Source organism: Giraffa tippelskirchi, chromosome 10, assembly GCF_054371585.1.
Source record: "Giraffa tippelskirchi isolate mGirTip1 chromosome 10, T2T-mGirTip1v1.2.pri, whole genome shotgun sequence".
Taxonomy (NCBI): Eukaryota; Metazoa; Chordata; class Mammalia; order Artiodactyla; family Giraffidae; genus Giraffa; species Giraffa tippelskirchi.
Window position 1 is genome coordinate 87657622 of NC_137284.1, and position 20559 is coordinate 87678180.

At 35.8% G+C, this 20559-nt stretch overlaps 1 protein-coding gene and 1 long non-coding RNA gene across 3 annotated transcripts in view; one reads left to right on the forward strand and one right to left on the reverse strand.

The window, feature by feature from the left end:
- GNAI1 (G protein subunit alpha i1) overlaps positions 1-20559 on the reverse strand; it is a 727470-nt gene that overhangs the window by 428246 nt on the left and 278665 nt on the right. The gene's annotated exons all lie outside the window — the stretch shown is intronic.
- LOC145523592 (uncharacterized) lies at positions 9574-13058 on the forward strand. The gene is made up of 2 exons (XR_014066736.1): positions 9574-9670; positions 11362-13058. It is a non-coding gene; the product is annotated as an uncharacterized LOC145523592 (long non-coding RNA).

The window sequence follows — 20559 nt, forward strand, 5'->3', positions numbered from 1 at the left end:
TGTTTGTTAGCCATCTATATGTCTTCTTTGGAGAAATTTCTGTTTAGGTCTTTTTCCCACTTTTTGATTGGGTTGTTTGTTTTTCTAGCATTGAATTGTATGAGCTGCTTGTATATTTTGGAAATTAATCCTTTGTCAGTTGTTTAATTTGCTATTTTCTCCCATTCTGAGTGTTGTCTTTTCGCCTTGCTTATAGTTTCCTTTGCTGTGTAAAAGCTTTTAAGTTTAATTAGGTCACACTTGTTTACTTTCGTTTTTATTTCCGTTACTCTAGGAGGTGGGTCATAGAGGATCTTGCATTGATTTATGTCATTGAGTGTTCTGCTTATGTTTTCCTCTAATAGTTTTATAGTATCTGGTCTTACCTTTAGGTCTTTAATCCATTTTGAGTTTATCTTTTTTAATGGTGTTAGAAAGTATTCTAATTTCATTCTTTTACATGTAGCTGTCTAGTTTTCCCCGCACAATTTGTTGAAGAGGCTACCTTTGCCCAATTGTATATTCTTGCCTCCTTTGTCAAAAATAAGGTATCCATAGGTGCATGGGTTTATTTCTGGGCTTTCTATCTTGTTCCATTTGTCTATATTTCTGTTTTTGTGCCAGTACCATACTGTCTTGATGACTGTAGCTTTGCAGTATAATCTGAAGTCAGGAAGGTTGATTCCTACAGCTATATTCTTTTTTCTCAAGACTGCTTTGTCTATTTGGGGCCTTTTGTGTTTCCATATGAATTGTGATTTTTTTGTTCTTGTTCTGTGAAAAATTCACATTGAACCTGTAGATTGCATTTGGTAGTATAGTCATTTTTGCAATATTGATTTTTCCTATCCAGGAATATGGAATATCTCTTCATCTGTTTATGTCATCTTGGATTTCTTTCACTAGTGTCTTATAATTTTCTGTGTACAGTTCTTTTGTCTCTTTAGGTTAAGTTTATTCCTAGATATTTTATTCTCTATGTCATAACAGATAATGGAATTGATTCCTTAATTTCTCTTTCTGATTTTTCATTGTTAGTATATAGAAATGTAAGTGATGTCCGTGTGTTGATTTTGTATCCTGAAACTTTGCTAAGTTCACTGATTATTTCTAGTGATTTCCTGAATGCTATCTTTAGGGTTTTCTATGTACAGTATCATGTCATTTGCAAACAGTGAGAACTTTACTTCTTTTCCAATCTGGATTCCTTTTATTTATTTTTCTTCTCTGATTGCTGTAGCTAGAACTTCCAGAACTATGTTGAATAATAGTGGTGAAAGTGGACACTCTGGTCTTGTTCCTGATCTTAGGGGGAATGCTTTCAGTTTCTCACCATTGAGAATAACGTTTGTTGTAGGCTTATCATATATGGACTTTACTATGTTGAGTTAGGTTCCTTCTGCGCCCATTTTTTGAAGAGTTTTAATCATAAATGGGTGCTGAATTTTGTCAAAGGCTTTTTCTGTATCTATTGAGATGATCATATGGTTTTTATCTTTCAATTTGTTAATATAGTGTATCACATTGATTGATTTGTGTATATTGAAGAATCATTGCATTCCTGGAATAAACACAACTTGCTCATGTTTAATGAGCTTTTGATGTGTTGCTGAATTCTGTTTGCTAAAATTTTGTTGAGGATCTTTGCATGTTCATCAGTGATATTGCCCTGTAGTTTTCTTTTTTGTGTATTGTCTTTGTCTGGTTTTGGTATCAGGGTGATGGTGGCCTCATAGAATGAGTTTGGAAGTGTTCTTTCCTCTGAAATTTTTGAAAGAGTTTTAGAATGATAGGCATTAGCTCTTCTCTAAATGTTTGATAGAATTCTTCTGTGAAGCCATCTGGGCCTGGGCTTTTGTTTTTTGGGATATTTTTGATCATATCTTCAATTTCAGTGCTAGTAATTGGGTTGTTCACAATTTTATTTCTTTCTGGTTCAGTCTTGGAAGATTGAACTTTTCTAAGAACCTGTCCATTTCTTCCAGGTTATCCATTTTATTGCCATGATTTGTTCATAATAGTCTTTTATAATCCTTTGTATTTCTGCATTGTCTGTTGTAATCTCTTCTTTTTCATTTCTAACTTTGTTGATTTGATTCTTCTCTCTTTTTTTCTTGATGATTCTGGCTAAAAGCTTGTCAGTTTTGTTTATATTCTCAAAGAACCAGCTTTTAGTTTTATTGATCTTTACTATTGTTTGTTTCATTTCTTTTTAATTTATTTCTGCTCTGATCTTTAGGATCTCTTTCCTTCTACTAATTTTGGGGTTTTTCTGTTCTTTTTTCAGTTGTTTTAGGTGTAAAGTTAGGTGATCTATTCAATGTTTATTTTTTGTTTCTTGAGGTAGGATTGTATTGCTATAAACTTCCCTCTTAGGACTGCTTTTGCTGCATCTCATAGGTTTTGAGTTGTCGTGTTTTCATTGTCATTTGTTTCTATACATTTTTTATTTACCTTTTGATTTCTCCAGTAATCTGTTGGTTATTTAGAAATGTGTTGTTTAATCTCCATGTGTTTGTGTTTCTTACCGGTTTTTTTTTTTCTTGTAGTTGATATCTAGTCTCATGTTGTTGTGGTCAGAGAATATGCTTGATAGGATTTCAATTTTCTTAAATTTACTGAGGTTTGATTTGTGATTCAAGATGTGGTCTATCCTGGAGAATGTTCTATGCACTCTTGAGAATAAGGTGTATTCTTCTGCATTTGAATGGATTGTCCTGAAGATATCACTGAGATCCATCTCATCTAATGTATCATTGAAGACTTAATTTTCTGTTTTGATGATCTGTCCACTGGTGTGAGTGGGATGCTAAAGTCTCCTGCTATTATTGTGTTACTTTCAATTTCTCCTTTTATGTCTGTTAGTGTTTGTCTTATGTATTGAGGTGCTCCCATGTTGGGTGCATAGATATTTACAGTTGCTATGTCTTCCTCTTGGACTGATTGCTTGATCATTATGTAGTGTCCTTCCATATCTCTTCTAATATTCTTTATTTTAAGGTCTATTTTCTCTGACATGAGGATTGCTACTCCAGCTATCTTTTGCTTCCCATTTGCATGGAGTATGTTTTTCCCATATTCTCACTTTCAGTCTATATGTGTCTTGAGGTCTGAAGTGGGTTTCTTGTAGATAGCATATATATGGGTCTTGTTTTTGTATCCATTCAGCCAGTCTGTGTCTTTTGGATGGAGCAGTTAATCCATTTACACTTAAAGTAATTATTAATATATATAAGTTCCTATTGTCATCTTCTTAATTGTTTGGGGTTGATTTTGTAGATCTTTTTTCTTCTCTTGTATTTCTTGACTATATAAATCCTTTCAACATTTGTTGTAAAGCTGGTTTAGTGGTACTGAATTCGCTTAACTTTTGCTTGTCTGAAAAGCTTTTTATTTCTCCATCAGTTTTGAATGAGATACTTACCATTAGAGTAATCTTGGCTGTAGATTTTTCCCTTTCATTACTTTAAATATACCCTGCCATTCCCTTCTGGCCTGCAGATTTTCTGCTGAAAGATCAGTTGTTAAGCATATGGGGTTTCCCTTGTATGTTACTTATTGCTTCCCCCTTGCTGCTTTTGATATTCCTTCTTTGTGTTTAGTCTTTGTTAGTTTGATTAGTATGTGTCTTGGTGTGTTTCTCCTTGGATTTATCCAGTATGGGACTCTTTGTGCCTCTTGGACTTGATTGACTATTTCCTTTGCCATGTTGGGGAAATTTTCAACTATAATCTCTTCAAAAATTTTCTCATACTCTTTCTTTTACTCTTCTTCTTCTGGGACCCCTATAATTCGAATATTGGTGCATTTGATATTGTTCCAGAGGTCTCTGAGCCTATCCTCAGTTCTTTTCATTCTCTTTTCTTTATTCTGCTCCTCTGAAGTTATTTCCACCATTTTATCTTCTAGAGCACTGATTTGTTCTTCAGCCTCAAATATTCTGCTATTGATTCCTTCTAGAGTATTCTTACTTTCAAAAATTGTGTGTTTTGTCTCTGTATGTTTATTCTTTAGTTCTTCTAGGTCTTTGTTAATTGACTCTTGCATTTTCTCCATTTTGTTTTCAAGGTTTTTGATCATCTTAATTATCATTACTCTGAATTTTTTTTCAGTTAGTTTGTCAATTTCCTCTTCATTTATTTGGACTTCTGTGTTTTTAGTTTGTTCCTTCATTTATGTAGTATTTCTCTGCCTTTTCATTATTTTTTTCTAACTTATTGTGTTTGTGGTCTCCTTTTCCCAGGCTTCAAGGTTGAATTCTTCCTTTTGGTTTCTGCCCTCCTAAGGTTGGTCCAGTGTTTCATGTTAGCTTCATATAGGGTGAGATTTGTGCTGAACTTTTGTTTGTTTGTTTGTTAGTTTTTCCTCTGATGGGCAAGGCTGAGTGAAGCGGTAATCCTGTCTGCTGATGATTGGGTTTGTATTTTTTTTTGTTTGTTGTTTAGATGAGGCATCCTGCACAGGGTGCTACTGGTGGTTGGGTGATGCTGGGTCTTGTATTCCAATGGTTTCCTTTGTGTGAGTTCTCACTATTTGACACCCTCTAGGGTTAGTTCTCTGGTAGTCTAGGGTCTTGGCGTCAGTGCTCCCACTCCAAAGGCTCAGAGCTTGATCTCTGACAAAGCAGTCAGTTGTGTGGCCCACCAGATCTCAGCAAGAACCCAAGGCATGTGTCCTCTCGCTTCAGGAACACAATGGGCTGGAAGCAAGGCTCTGACACTCAGAAGCTCGGCAAATTGCTTCAAGGTCCTGTAACACTCTGGCAATCAACTTTCTGATCATGTGGGAGGCAGAATAATGGTCCCCCAGACATGGACATGCCCATCCCTGGAACCGCCTGGACCAGCCCTGTCAGTCGCGAGCCACCAGATAGCAGGGCAGTGGCCTGGGATGCACAGCATGGCAGGGTGTCCCTGGGATTAGAGCCAGGCCATCTGCACCACCCGCTTACTCCAGCATGCCTGGCACTCTGCCTGAGCTTGACAGGTGCACCCAGAGTCATGTCTGAGGCCCCAGTTAACCACAGTGACCTTGGATTTCCACCTGAGGTAACAGATTTACATCAGTGACTCTGTATCAGTTTTGCTGTTACCTTTAGATTGCAGTCCTTACTCCTAAAGTATGTGCCTTATATCTAAGGTGTGGCTTGACTTCTAGGGTGTCACCTTTCTGGAACCTCAACAGAAGACTTTAAGTATTTGGGAAGATTCTTCCAACATTCCTAGTCTAGACCTTCAGCTTCTGTCTTCTCAGTTTGTGGATGATGAGATTTCTGCTCAATTTTTTTTTTTACTTATAGTTACCATTTATGGCTGGGCTTTACCTTTTAACTTTCCTTTCCTTTCCTTCCTTCCTCTACCTTTCTCTCTCTCTTCCCTGTCCCTCCCCCTTTTCCTTTTCTTTCTTATCTCATCTCTCAAATGTTAACCAACAACTTCCAAGAGATATGTCTGGACATTTTGTTAACTCACTATTGTAGTTCCCTCATTTCAAGAATTTTGCTTCTCAAGTACCATTCAGCTTGGCAACTTTAAAATTGCCATCGTTTTTGAGCCCTGTGAGACTGCTACATTTTGCTTGTGTTTTGCAGTGAATTGAAAAATGGCTTCAAGGAGAAGACTGAGTGAATGTAGAACTCATCTAACAAGCTTCCATTGTCCAGTGGTGATGGATCCTCAAACCCTGCATGCTTTGGTTCCTCTCCAAAATAGTTATTTTATATGTTTTGTCTAGGTTTTATAACTTTATTTTGGTGGGAAGATTTATCTGAAACAAGTTAAACAAGTTTGTTGTAGTCATAACCAACTTTGAAAATCATTTTTTGAGTTTACATTTATTATTCTTTTTTTAGGGATTCATCTGTAGAGGTAATAACAACAGAACTATACTTGAAATCCAGATCTTTTAATGACAAGTCCATTCATCTTTCAGTTATACCTAAAGTGTTATAAGTACTTTTTATAAAAGTACTTGTGGTTGTTAGAATTTACTCTGTATAGAACATGTTAGACTTATTAACCTAATAAATTATTTGTGTTAGGCTTATTAACCTCCATGTTACATATATATGTGTGTATCCATATCTCTGTGTGTGTGTGTGTATGTATGTATGTATGTGTGTGTATATATATATATATATATATATATATATATACACTTCATCCAAGCACAGTAGAGCTCAGCATACATAAAATCTATTGCCAATCTGTTTCTAAGGTGCAATTACTTTTGTGATATAAATTTACTACACATGACTGATGCTCTCAGGAGTGGATCTACGGCAGAAGAGAGCTTAAACAGTTAATTTAATATCAGAATTGCTAGTATGAGTCATTATTCACTTGTGTAATAAATAATAGTCATAATAAAAACTATAAAAGTGATGGTGATTATTTGCAGCCATGAAATTAAAAGACGCTTACTACTTGGAAGGAAGGTTATGGCCAACCTAGATAGCATGTTTAAAAGCAGAGACATTACTTTGCCAACAAAAGTCCGTCTAGTCAAGACTATGGTTTTTCCAGTGGTCATGTATGGATGTGAGAGTTGGACGGTGAAGAAAGCTGAGCGCTGCAGAATTGATGCTTTTGAACTGTGGTGTTGGAGAAGACTCTTGAGAGTTTCTTGGACTGCAAGGAGATCCAATCAATCCATCCTAAAAGAGATCAATCCTGGGTGTTCATTGGAAGGTCTGATGTTGAAGCTGAAGCTCCAATACTTTGGCCACCTCATGCGAAGGGTTGACTCATTGGAAAAGACCCTAATGCTGGGTAGGATTGGGGGTGGGAGGAGAAGGGGACGACAGAGGATGAGACGGTTGGATGGCATCACCGACTCGATGAACATGGGTTTGGGTAGACTCCGGGAGTTGGTGATGGACAGAGAGGCCTGGCGTGCTGCAATTCATGGGGTCGCAGAGAGTCGGACACGACTGAGCGACTGAACTGAACTGTATAATTTCACACTTCCAGAAGAGCTAAAGCATATCCCATTCATGATTGGTTGTTTAAATTATATGTCTTAATATGGCACTTGGTATTTTAAAAAAGAAAATGTATTTTGGGAGAATTTTATCCTAAAAATAAATCTGCCTCAATTAGAAAGTTAGAATCCTCATTCTCTGCTCATTTAGCTTAATGAATGCCATTAGCATGGGCTGTTGATCATAATGGATAAGATATGAGCTGCTTTCTCTCTCCCCTATGTTTTCTAATCATGAAAAAAAATCTCCCATCCAGGTTGGGTTTTTATAAGTTTAGTCCTTCCTCATTACAGAATAAATATTCTGATACAAAACAATTTATTTGGAATTAATTTTGATAGGAATGCAAATTTAAATCCTTGCTTTCCAACTTATCATCAAACATATTGAAGAATGTGGATGATAATGCTTTAGAGTCTGGAAGATTAAACATATTTATAAAATTTGTAACATATTAATGTAATGTCTATTACCTGTCTGTTTTAGTTGCTCAGTCATGTCCGACTCTTTGTAACCCCATGGACTGTAGTCAGCCAGCTTCCTCTGTGCATAAAATTCTCCAGGCAAGAATATTGAAGTGGGTTGCCATTCCCTTCTCTAGGGTGTTTTCCCAATCCAAGGATCCAACCCAGGTCTCCTGCCTTGTTGGCAGATTCTTTACTGTTTGAGCTACCAGGGAAGCCCATGACTATAGCATACATATTAGTTGCTTATTATTCACTCTGAAAAACTGACATAGATATATACATATATGTATATGTGTGTGTATATACATGTATGAGAGTGTGTGTTTTTATGTATAGGTATCAAGTTATTATAACTTCAAACTTTAACCCCTCTTATTCTCAAAAGGGATAAATTTCCTATAGGAAATAAAATAGTTTCTTTAGGGCAAGCTCTCTGATTCACCAATAAAGGATGTTAAGGGAAATCGTGCCACAATATTATGTCGGAGAAGGAAATGGCAACCCACTCTAGTACTCTTGCCTGGAAAATCCTATGGACAGAGGAGCCTGGTGGGCTGCAGTCCATGGGGTCGCGAAGAGTCGGACACGACTGAGCGACTTCACTTTCACTTTTCACTTTCATGCATTGGAGAAGGAAATGGCAACCCACTCCAGTGTTCTTGCCTGGAGAGTCCCAGGGACGGGGGAGCCTGGTGGGCTGCCGTCTGTGGGGTCGCACAGAGTCGGACACGACTGAAGTGACTTAGCAGCATTATGTCAGTGAAAAAGAGTTGAATAACCCTGGCTAGATGACCAAAATTAAAGCATATAAACTTTTAAAAAGTATTCTGTTGATATCAGTTTACTTTTATAGTTGGTTCTGGAGGAACAAACTTATCGGTAGAAATTTCAGACCTGAAAGCTGGTACTACAGTAAAACAGGAATGGTACATTTTTGTCTCAAAAAAACCTGTCAAAGTGTACCTTTCATCTAAAGTATGGCTCTGAATTTAAGTTATTCTATTTTTCTGATGCAGGGGAATACTTTAAAAGGTGATTCAGAAGTACCCTAGAAAGATAGCTGGGGAAATTGTTGACAGTACCAAGAGACAGTGAGGGGTTTATAAATAATCTCTCTCATGAAGAGTCAATCAACAGAAGAGCAAATAAAAAAGAAAATCATAAAAACAATTTCAAGAAGACATAAAAACAAATCTCAACAGTAAAAGTGAAGTCTGAATGTCAAAGAGTGAATAAACAGGAGGGAAGGAGTATAAGAAGATGAAACCACAAAAATACTAGACTACAGTACAAAATAGAGTTTACAAATAACAGGAGTAATATGGTGTTTAAAGAAATAAAAGGGAAATCACAGTATAATGGAATAAATTTAGGGATACAAGGAATCTTTTACAGGTTTGTATTTAGACAAATCAAAGCTTTTATGAGATTGCCAAAAGCTGGATGCTGAGATTTGCTGTTCCCAAATATCAGCTACAAACAGGACAGCTCTTTTTCTCAAGTTAAAAACAAATATTCCAACTGGAAAATCATTAAAGTCTTGCTGACTATCGTTTTGAATTTACTTCACCCTTCAGTAAAAACAGTTACTCTGCCTAAATAAAAGACACCTTCTCCTTGGGAACTGCCCTGTGCTTAGTTGTGTCCAACTCTCTGCAACCTCATGGACCGTAGCCTGCCAGGTTCCTCTGTCCATGGAATTTTTCAGGGAAGAATACTGGAGTCGGTTTCCATTTCCTACTGCAGGAGATCTTCCTGACGCAGGGATCAAACACAGGTCTCCTTTGTCTGCTGCATTGGCAGGTGGATTCTTTACCACTGTCCCACTTGGGAACTGCCATTACTATCTATCTCCTTGGTCCTTAGAGCCAAGTGTATTATGGACAAAAGCATAAAACTCTAGAGACATAGTGTCTGAGTTCAAATACTAGCTTTGATTCTAGCTTTCAAATTCTCCTACACCTTGTGCGATCTTTGATAACTGCTGTTGACTGAATGTGTCTCCCTGAAATGAAAATGTTAAAACCTCATCCTCCATGTGATGGTATTATGAGGTAGGGCCCTCGGGAGGTGATTAGATCATAAAGCAGAACCTTTATGAATGAGCTTAGTGCCCTTATAAAAGAGAACCCAGAGAGCTCCTTTGCCCCTACTGTCTAGTGATGACATAGCAAAAGTTAACCATCCATGTCACCATTGATCTGCTGGTATCTTGATCTAGGATTTCCCAGTATGGAGAACTGTGAGAGTTCAATTTCTTTTGTTTACAACCCACTGAGTCTATGGCATTTTGTTGTAACACCTCAAACTGGCTAAGACAATAAATAATAATAAGTTTGTGCCTTGGTGCTCTAATCTACAAAAAGGGAACAATATGTCTCATAGGTTTGTTATGATGATTAAATATGCTGAGTAATATAAAGTGCTTGGAATAGTGCATGCCATATATTAAACACTATTGAGAGAAACAACAATAATATGTGCCTATTAGAAGTATTCTCTCATTTATTTAGTAAATATTTATGGAGAATTTGCTATTTTCCAGGCACTATTCTGGGCATTTCAGATTCTTTATCAACAGACAAAAATTCTTACTTTCTTAGAAATAATATTCAATTAAATGCAATCAAGTGAAAACATTCTAGGTGTAATAATGATGCTAATGTCTAGTTATACTCTTATTCCAATCTTTAAAAATATATTATCAACCCTCACAAGCAGGTCCTATTGCTATTCTCATTTCAGAGATAGAGAAACTGAGTTTTAGAAATATCAACTAAGATTTATAATACCTGTAAGTCTCTAAACATCCATCTTTCCTCCAACTTGTTTTCTACTTTTTATTTTTAATTAATTATTATTCACCTTCTCATTCATACATTTATTTATTCAACATATACTCTTTTCTGGTAGACCTTGAATTCAAAGTCAAACTCTGGAGGCAGAATGCCTACTTTTAACTAATTTGTTTTGTTGCCTCAGTTAACAGTTTGGTAAAGCTGGAGACGATTTCGTCTATGTTGCACTTATATAATCTTTCAATACCCATCCAATTTCCAATTCAAGAATATTATCTATGTAGCATTAAATTGATATCATCTAAATAGTATTTTTTTTCATTCTTAAATGCAATATTTCAAATAGTCACAAAACCATGTCAACTCTACTTTTTAAATATTTCTTGAACACATTGTTATAATACTTCCAGTTTCCAACCCTACTGTCTTAGTTTATGTTCTCTTTAACCTCAGGTTAAGAGAAGTGTGTTTAACTATAGAGAACAGACTTACGGTTGCCAAGGGGGAGAAGAGGTGGGAGAGGGAAAGATTGGGAATGTGGGATTAGCAGATGCAAACCATCATATTTAAGTGGATAAGCAACAATATCCTGCACATTTAATAACCTGTGATAAACCATAATAAAAAAGAATATGAAAAACAATATATATATATATATATATATATATATATATATAACAGTCACTTTGCTGTACAGCAGAAATTAAACAATATTGTAAATCAACTGTACTTCAATAACATTTTTAAAAGAGAATTGAATAAGAAAAAAGAGAGAAGCATGTTTAGATTACATTAGTTTCTCAACCAGTATCATTTGTTCCATACTTTTTTCTTAATATTCCTCAAAATCATGTGTCTGATCATGTTTATCTTATAACCCTAAGTGAACTCTTCAGCATGCACTGAATCCCAGTCTCATTACACTGACTCACAAACCTGTTCACTATTTTGCTACCACCTAGTTCTCTAACAGGATTCTTGGTTTGGAATGACATTGGTCCTTCAAAATATTACCTAGATATTCTCCAGAGAAGCAGATATAGATAATAGATCCTATTGATTCTGTTTCTACTATCTCTATATTTCTAAAAACCTTCCTTCCCTTCAATTTATCTACTTTTACTTATTATTTCAGGACTATATTATTTCAGTCCTGAATGTTCATTGGAAGGACTGATGCTATAGCTGAAATTCCAATACTTTGGCCACCTGATGCGAAGAACTGACTCATTTGAAAAGACCCTGATGCTGGAGAAGATGGAAGGTGGAGAAGAAGGGGACAACAGAGGATGAGATGGTTGAATGGGATCACTGACTCAATGGACATGAGTTTGAGTGAACTCCAGGAGTTGGTGATGGACAGAAAGGCCTGGTGTGCCGCAGTCCATGGGGTCGCAGAGAGTGGGACATGACTGAGTGACTGAACTGAACTGAACTAATTATTTGGGGCTTCCCTGGTGGCTCAGATGGTAAAGAATCTGCATGCAATGTAGGAATCCCAGGTTCAATCCCTGGGTCAGGAAGATTCCCTAGAGAAGGGAATAGCAATCCACTCCAGTATTCTTGCCTGGAGAATTCCATGGACAGAGAAGCTGTTATACACCTATTCATTAACTCATTTGGGGTTCCCTGGCTGTTCAGTCCGTAAAGAATCTGCCTGCAACGCAGGAGACCTGGGTTTGATCCCTGGGTTGGGAAGATCCCCTGGAAGAGGGAATGGCAACCTACTCCAGTATTCTTGCCTGGAGAATCCCCACGGACATAGGAGCCTGACGGGCTACAGTCCAAGGAGTCTCAAAGAGTTGGACATGACTGAGCGTCTAGGCACATTCACTCATTCGCTCATTCATATATATGAATGAGGCCTTATTATAAGGACTTGGCTCATGTGATTATGCAAGCTGAGAAGTACTACCATCTGCCATCTGCAAGTTGAAGACTCAGGAGAGTTGGTGGAATATTTTGAAAATCAGGGTGCAGGAGAGCCAATGATGATGTATAGTGTTCTGGCTCAATAAGTCAGGTAGAGAGATAGTGAATTCTCCCCACCTCTACCTTTTTTTTTTTTTTCCAGGTCCTCAAAAGACTAGATTCTTGCCACACTGTGGAGAGCACTTTACTTTACTCAATTTACTGTTCAAATACTAGCTTTCCAGGGCCACTTCACAGACACACTCAGGATATTGTTTAACAAGGTATCTGGGAATCCCATGATCCTCTCAAGTTGACTATCTCTTCAGAAAACTTTCTGTGGTCAACTCCATTACACATCCCCCAGCAAGATTTAGTACTCCACTCTTAATCTATGTCCACAGTTTGCATATTTTCCCATTTTGTCCTAAGTACTCAGTATTTAATATCCATTTGTTTACACACACGATTCTCTTACTAGAAGGGATTCTGTTTCTAATACCTGTATATTTTTAAGTGATTATCTTTCCTCCAAGTTACCTACTTTTATTTATGTATTTATTCACCTATTCATTCCTGAAGGGAAGTCCTATGGGGCAAGTTTTGTGCCTTATTCATTACCCTACCTTAGGCTTAGCACAATATTTGCCCAAGACTAGTTATTCAATAAACACATTATATTCAACATCGTCAAGTTGAGCACTAAGGAAAACTTAAAGTTGCCCCACTAGCCATTTGTCTTTTTTTTTTTTTTTACTTATTTTATTGTTACTCAGAAGTTGATATCCAAAAAACCCACTACTTTTCCTGTCAAGAGATTTAATTGCCTTGTTTTCTCAGATTGACATTATAACAAATGAGTATTTGGTAGATCTTCCCTTCTGGCAGTTTTCAGACAAATAAATTAGAAGAGAAACTGTACCAACTGAAGTCTCATTATCTCTGCCCATCTCACATTTACTTGAAAAACTTAATAAAGAAAGACAATTTATGCAATAAATAGCTGCAAGGAAAGTATATGCAATATTAAATATTGTCATCTCTAGGACTTCACATCCTGTGAAGAGTCCAACCAAGAAAACCACTCTCAGATAATAATCAGAGAGTGCTTGGTACAGGGAACTAATTACACAGATAAGGAAAGAACTGAGACACACAACAGAAAACCTGTAAGGTGACTCAGAGATTATAAAGCAGAAAACCACTATTGCCCCCAGGTCTGAGTGAGAAGGGGAAGAGGTAGTACCACCAGAGCTCAGGGATCAGAATCTGCTTGGGGAAGGTAGAACCAAGGAAGGAGGTGGAGATTTGGAAGAATAGCTATTGTCGAAGATTCCACTTCTGATAGAGAGGGAGACACATACCCTAGATTTTTTCTTTCTTTCACTGTCTACTGCCTTGCCAGCACCTGCTACTGACCAAACCCAGAAGGGAAACAGCTGACATGGAGCCTGAGAAATGCAGCTTGCAGTAATTATGTTTTCTGTGATACCCAGCAGGACATAGAAATTTTCAGAAGTGAATCTGATGGCAAAACTCTCCAGGATTATGATTACTTAAGGGATGTGATGGCATTTGTATATTAAACTTTTAAGGGCAGACCATAGGTTGCTACTTTTCAAGTAATTATATTTAGAGTGGGTCAGTAAACAATATATAACTTGAAAATTGTCTCTATATCTCATTGGCTTATCTATCATAGTTGTTGCTTTCCAGTCTTATTCATATTTGGAATTTCTTGATAAATTTAATTTGGGTCCAATCATTTCCTTATCCTTCATACCCAAAATAACATTACTTAGAAAGTAATCCTTTCAGTTTCAGCAATTATTTGCCATTCTTTTGCTATATTCTTAGACAAAAATCAATCCATTTGGTTAATCTTTTCTCCTCAGGCCACTGGGACCACTGCTGTTGGGTTAGCTATCCTCCATGATACAATTAGTTATGGTCAGAAACAAAATGTCCCAAATTTAGAGAAAACCACTAATACAAACTAGGTTTTATAGCAGTTTTGTTGGGTCTTTGGAAGAGTGAGTTGTGATTAGTGGTTAGTGTGTTTTAACAAAAAAGATTTTCCTTCAGCCCTAGCATATTTCAAGTTGCTATGAAAGAAACAGAAATAAAATTTTATTTCTAAAATTTTAACATCATATATTTTAGTCAAGAAGAATATCTCTAATTTTGCAAATGAAGAAAGGGAGGGTCAAAGAAGTTAAGTGACATAAGCCCTATTGCACAATTAGTTACTGACCAATATCTAAGATCTTGATTTCTTGTAGCATACTAAGCTGTGGAAAATTCTGAAAGAGATGGGAATACCAGACCACCTGACCTTCCTCTTGAGAAAACTATGCAGGTCAGGAAGAAACAGTTAGAACTTGACATGGAACAACAGACTGGTTCCAAATAGGAAAAGGAGTACGTCAAGGCTGTATATTGTCACCCTACTTATTTAACTTATATGCAGAGTACATCATGAGAAACACTGGGCTGGAAGAAGCACAAGCTGGAATCAAGATTGCTGGGAGAAATATCAATAACCTCAGGTATGCAGATGACATCACTCTTATGGCAGAAAGTGAAGAAGAACTAAAGAGCCTCTTGATGAAAGTGAAAGAGGAGAGTGAAAAAGTTGGCTTAAAGCTCAACATTCAGAAAACTAAGATCATAGCATCCAGTCCCATCACTTCATGGCAAATAGATGGGGAAACAGTAGAAACAGTAGCTGACTTTATTTTTGGGGGCTCCAAAATCACTGCTGATGGTGATTGCAGCCATGAAATTAAAAGACGCTTACCCTTGGAAGGAAAGTTATGACCAACATAGACACCATATTGAAATGCAGAGACATTACTTTGTCAACAAAGGTCTGTCTAGTCAAGGCTATGGTTTTTCCAGTGGTCATGTATGGATGTGAGAGTTGGACTATAAAGAAAGCTGAGTGCAAAAGAATTGATGCTTTTGAACTGTGGTGTTGGCGACTCTTGAGAGTCCCTTGGACTACAAGGAGATCCAACCAGTCCATCCTAAAGGAGATCAGTCCTGGTGTTTATTGGTAGAACTGATGTTGAAGCTGAAACTCCAATACTTTGGTCACCTGATGCGAAGGGCTGACTCATTTGAAAAGACCCTGATGCTGGGAAAGGTTGAGGGCAGGAGGAGAATGGGACAACAGAAGATGAGATGGCTTGAAGGCATCACCAACTCAATGGACATGGGTTTGGGTGGACTCCAGTAGTTGGTGATGGACAGGGAGACCTGGCGTGCTGCGGTTCATGGGGTCACAAAGAGTCGGACATGACTGAACAACTGAACTGAACTAAGCTGTTTCCAATTCCTTATTCATATGCAATTGAACAATAATTGCAACTTTTTTTTTTTTTTTTTGCCTGTGAATGAGCAGTCCCAGTACTAAGACTGTTTAATGTAATTCTGCAGATTGTGACTGACTCGAGCTTTGGGGAAGGCATTAATGATAGGCTTGAAACTTCTGAACAGCTTGCAAACAGTTTGCATTTCAAGATACTGATATCCACAAAATGTGTTTCATGCCAAAGGCTTTAATTTCTTTCTAGATAATAGAATATGAAAGTAAAGCCAGAAAATTTGGCTAGAGCCAAATACCAGTTACTTTCTTTACCTAAGTCACAATGCATAACCCAGATTCTATTTCTGAGTTATAGTCATACCAAAAATACCTCTACTTAGAAAGTAGTTCACATATTTCAAGGAATGAAAAAAATGATATGGAGAAGGTAAGAACTATTTTTTTTTTTAAACAAAATCTTTGGATTTCAGAAAGTCATTAAATATGATATGATAGTAAGCAAAGACAGGTTGATCAAAGCTGTTGATGGTGACCTCGTAAAAGTGAAGAGTAGTGAAAAAAGAGTATTTTCTGTCTTTCCCCACCATTTCAAACACTATCCAAGAGACTATATGTTAAAATTTGTGAATTTGAGGTATTTGTCACATAGGGATTCAGGTGACTCCTGAAGTTTGAAATTTAGTAAGAGAGCAGGATTTTTTAGTGACCTACATAACATAGAAAGGAGGAGATGAGAGGAAAATATTGTACTTAATGAATCAAATGAAAAAAACGAAGGGGGTGCAAAGAGAAGAGGAAGGGAAAGAAGACTGTGATCCTGGACAAGTGTAACTTGGACATGCTGTGGATGCAGTTGACTTCACCCCTTCTTTTGCATTTATAAATCATTTCCAAGGCAATTATTGTGGAAGCAAATGTATATGAAATGCATACATTATTTGGCACTTAGCAGCATACTTCCTACTTAAATGTATGATAGAGCATTTAGAAATAGTTTGTTCTTGATTATCTTGGAGAATGATAAAAAGAAATAAAAGCTGAAAGAATGTTATTGTTGACACATTTCAAAAGAAAATAGTAACTACCTATCACAGATTTGTTTCTATTGATTATCATTTATAATATTATGTTAAAATACCATGAAGTAGCAGACATTTCCCATGGAGAAAAAGGAAGAAAAATCATGTTATGATACTAGGTACCAGCTCTCTATGACAAGACCTTTTTTTCCTAAGTGAGTATGATGCAAGTTAAACATTTCAAAGGTTCTATAGTTATGCTTAGAAGTGGGATGGGTACACTATAGCCAGAGAACCTAAATTATAACTTTACTTGATTTAGGAATTCTGAATGTGAGGTACTAAGAAATCTCCCAAATACAGACTAAAAAATGGGCCATTAGAGAGGATTGTATCTCTCAGATAAATTTAGAATGTAACCCAAATATCTAAGATATTTAATAAAAAAAAAAAAAACTTAAGTCATCTCTTCACTCTAACTGCTGGCTAATTTTGTTTTCAGCATCATTTTCCCCAGTTTTTTTTGTTTGTTTGTTTTTCTTTCTGAGCATTGTGGAAAGGAGCCAAAGTTCAGAACAAAAGAATACAAGTCATTCATCCAATTGTTAATAAAAATTAACTTCCTCTTGTTTGAGATAATATCTTCAGACTTAAGTTTGCTCTTTAGTTTATAGGTTACTAATTAAATAAAAATTAATCATTTATAATTGTTTATTAATAAAATAAAAACAAATTTAAAAGATTGATGATTGGGTTAATTTAATAAATAATAATGGTAAAATAATTTGTTGTTCATTATAGTTACATTCTTGCCAGTCAAACCTGGGTCTCCTGCATTGCAGGCAGGTTCTTTACTGTCTGAGCCACTGGGGAAGCCCCAATAGTTACATCCTTGCCAATATTTAAACATACTTCATAATTATCTTTACAAATGAATGAATCAGTAGCATGAGAATTCACTCACATTTAACTCGGCTGTACTGCATTCCCAGATTTGATTATATTGTTTCTGCCCTCATTTGACTGTTCTCTGTGTTATCCTCTTCTTCTTTCTCCTTTTTCTCTTATTCTTTCTTCTCTTTCTCTTGCCTTCCCTCCCTTTCCTCCCTCAGACTTGTTTTAGATTTTGATGGCTCTGCACATATAAATTGGAGAAGGCAATGGCACCCCACTCCAGTACTCTTGCCTGGAAAATCCCATGGACGGAGGAGCCTGGTGGGCTGCAGTCCATGGGGTCGCTAAGAGTTGGACACGACTGAGCGACTTCACTTTCACTTTTCACATTCATGCATTGGAGAAGGCAATGGCAACCCACTCCAGTGTTCTTGCCTGGAGAATCCCAGGGACAGAGGAGCTTGGTGGGCTGCCATCTACAGGGTCGCACAGAGTCGGACATGATTGAAGCGACTTAGCAGCAGCAGCACATATAAATTATCCCATTGCAAACATTTATCAATGGTTCAATATTCTTTCTGATAGTAGATCTTGACACTCAGTAGGATTAAGACAAAAAGAAAAATAATGTTATTATGAAATGTTATTGTTAATAAATCAATTTCCTTTGTTGTTTTAATTGATGTAGGCTACAATTCAAGTTCCAACTTTTAGATGCATTTTTGAATCAGAAAGTAAAACTTACTGCTGTGTGAACAATCCATCTACAGATATTTTTAAAACATATCAAGAGTTAATAATTGCAAATGTAAGATATTTCAATTTTTTATAATTATTTATCAATGTTTTTAAAATGAAGCTGCATTTAAAAACTTTGAAAGCTTAATTGAAAACAATACAAAATTCTATATTTTCATTGTCTCAGGTTTAAGGAATAAACAAGATATTTTCATGATTAAAAAGGTTAAGAATGCTGCTTCAGGCTTGAATAGACTTGAAGTTTATGGTGCTTTATTTTTCCCTGTAAATTATCAAATTCTCCTTTTCAAATGGACCATGGCGCTTGGCCTTTTAAATTTATGATGGATGCTACACAATTAACATTATCATAACAACTGAAATGTGAAAGCAATAGGCCTACAAAAAGTAATTGCAATAAAATAATCCTCGCATTTTTCAAGTGCAAGAGTAGAAAATATTCTAACTCAGCAATTGATCTTTTTTCTTTTTAACCTTTACTTAACATATAAATTTGTTTTTACTATTAAACAGATTTCTGTTTTCTTATTTAATGTTCATACAATTCTATTATTCTGGATAAATTTTTTTTTACTTGCTTTATGAGAATGTTAGAGTAGCTTCATGAAAAATAAATTCAGCAAATATTAGTTGGTTTACTTATTTTACTTTATATTAATCACCTTAATTCATTACTGTTGTTACTTTTAAAAACCAGTATTTTATTGAAATACCAAATGAGTTAGTTATGTGTAAGCTTTATCATTATTCACTTTCATTCTATATGCTTTTTTGAATTCTCATAGACTTTATTAAATGTCCTGTATTTATGAGTGCATACTACTGTAATTATTTTGTTTAGTATCTGTATCTTGTAGAGCATAGCAGGATTTTGTGTTTCAGCTTTACTTTGCTTAAGTAATTGTTGGTATTTTATACTTTCCCTTTAAAGTCTAATTCATATAACCAGGGAGAATTTGAAGAGAATTGAATGATCCCAGGATTTTTCCCCCACTTTTTAATAATGGTGATAATAAATGTGGTCTTCCTTGGTGGTTCACTGGTAAAGAATTCACCTGCCAGTGCAGGAGATACAGGTTGGATCCCTGGGTGGAGAAGATTCCCTGGAGAAGGAAATGGCAACCTATGCCAGTAATCTTGCTTGGGAAATCCCATGAACAGAGAGGCCTGGTGGCTATGATCCATGGGATCAAAAAGAGTCGGACATGACTTAGCAACTAAACAACAGCAATAATGTATGTGTTATAATTTTAACAGTTTATGTACATTTATATTTCTGAACAAAGATTCTTAGATTCTAATTTCATGAAAAGTTTGATATTTAGTTTCTAAGATCAGATCTGATGATATAAGATAATTTCCATCTATATTCAGTAAAATCATATACTGTGAGTAAAAAGGAATAGGAAGCATGCTTTGGAAATCAGCAATAGTGAAAGTCAACGTGGAAAAATCTCTAAGCTTGGAGTTATACCTTTATTTATGGAGCTAATTTGAAAAAATATTCTAACCCTGTATAATTTATATGATTGTGATGATGATTTTAAATAATTTTTAAAAGAATTTTGTTCAATGCACTATAAATTTATATTATTATTATAAAACAGCATTAAAAAGTAAGGTAAGCTAGAAATAAGGACAGCAAAATATGTCCAAGAAAGGAAATTACTATGAGAACCCACAAGAAAAAAATGAGTCATTTATGAGAACTAAGAGGCATCTAGATACTATCAGAATACAAATCAAAATAATGATGAATATGGGCCATTTTTAACACAAACATATTTATAAATTAAGAGAATCTTTTTTCTCCTGTTAAATAAATAACAGCCCAAATAAACTAATATTTGAAAAACCATTATGTTAGAGAGATTTTGCTGCTTTGACAGGAAAGCCTTCTCATAACCAGTATAAAGGCAAATTTCTGAAAATGTTAGTGACTCCAGGAAGTTAACATGGACTTTACCTTTCTATATCTGTCAATGACAACCAAGATAAGAATGTCTTCATGGTAAAATTTAGCCATTCTTCAAAATTTTTTTTGAGAGTACAAAATATTAATTGCAACCTCTACAATTTCACTTAAATCTGAAGATAGAATTCGCAAGGTTTTTATCTTTTTTTGATGTAGACAAATGTCCAGATTTTAGGCCCTGTTGAAAAGAAAATCTGCTTGCTACTCTGTAGCAGCTCTTAGGCTCATAAACATTTCTAGACCATAGCATTTTTGATACGCTATTTTAGGAGTTTCTAATCAAAGCATGCTATATTGTTATGTCTTAACATGTATTTCTAAATTTAATAAAGGGAGAATCTAAATTTTCAAGAAAAAAAACACATAGGATTAATTGACAAAATAGAACTTTTAAGAGTATCCAGTTGACAGCATCAGCATAACCACATGGGCTGTACTAACGCA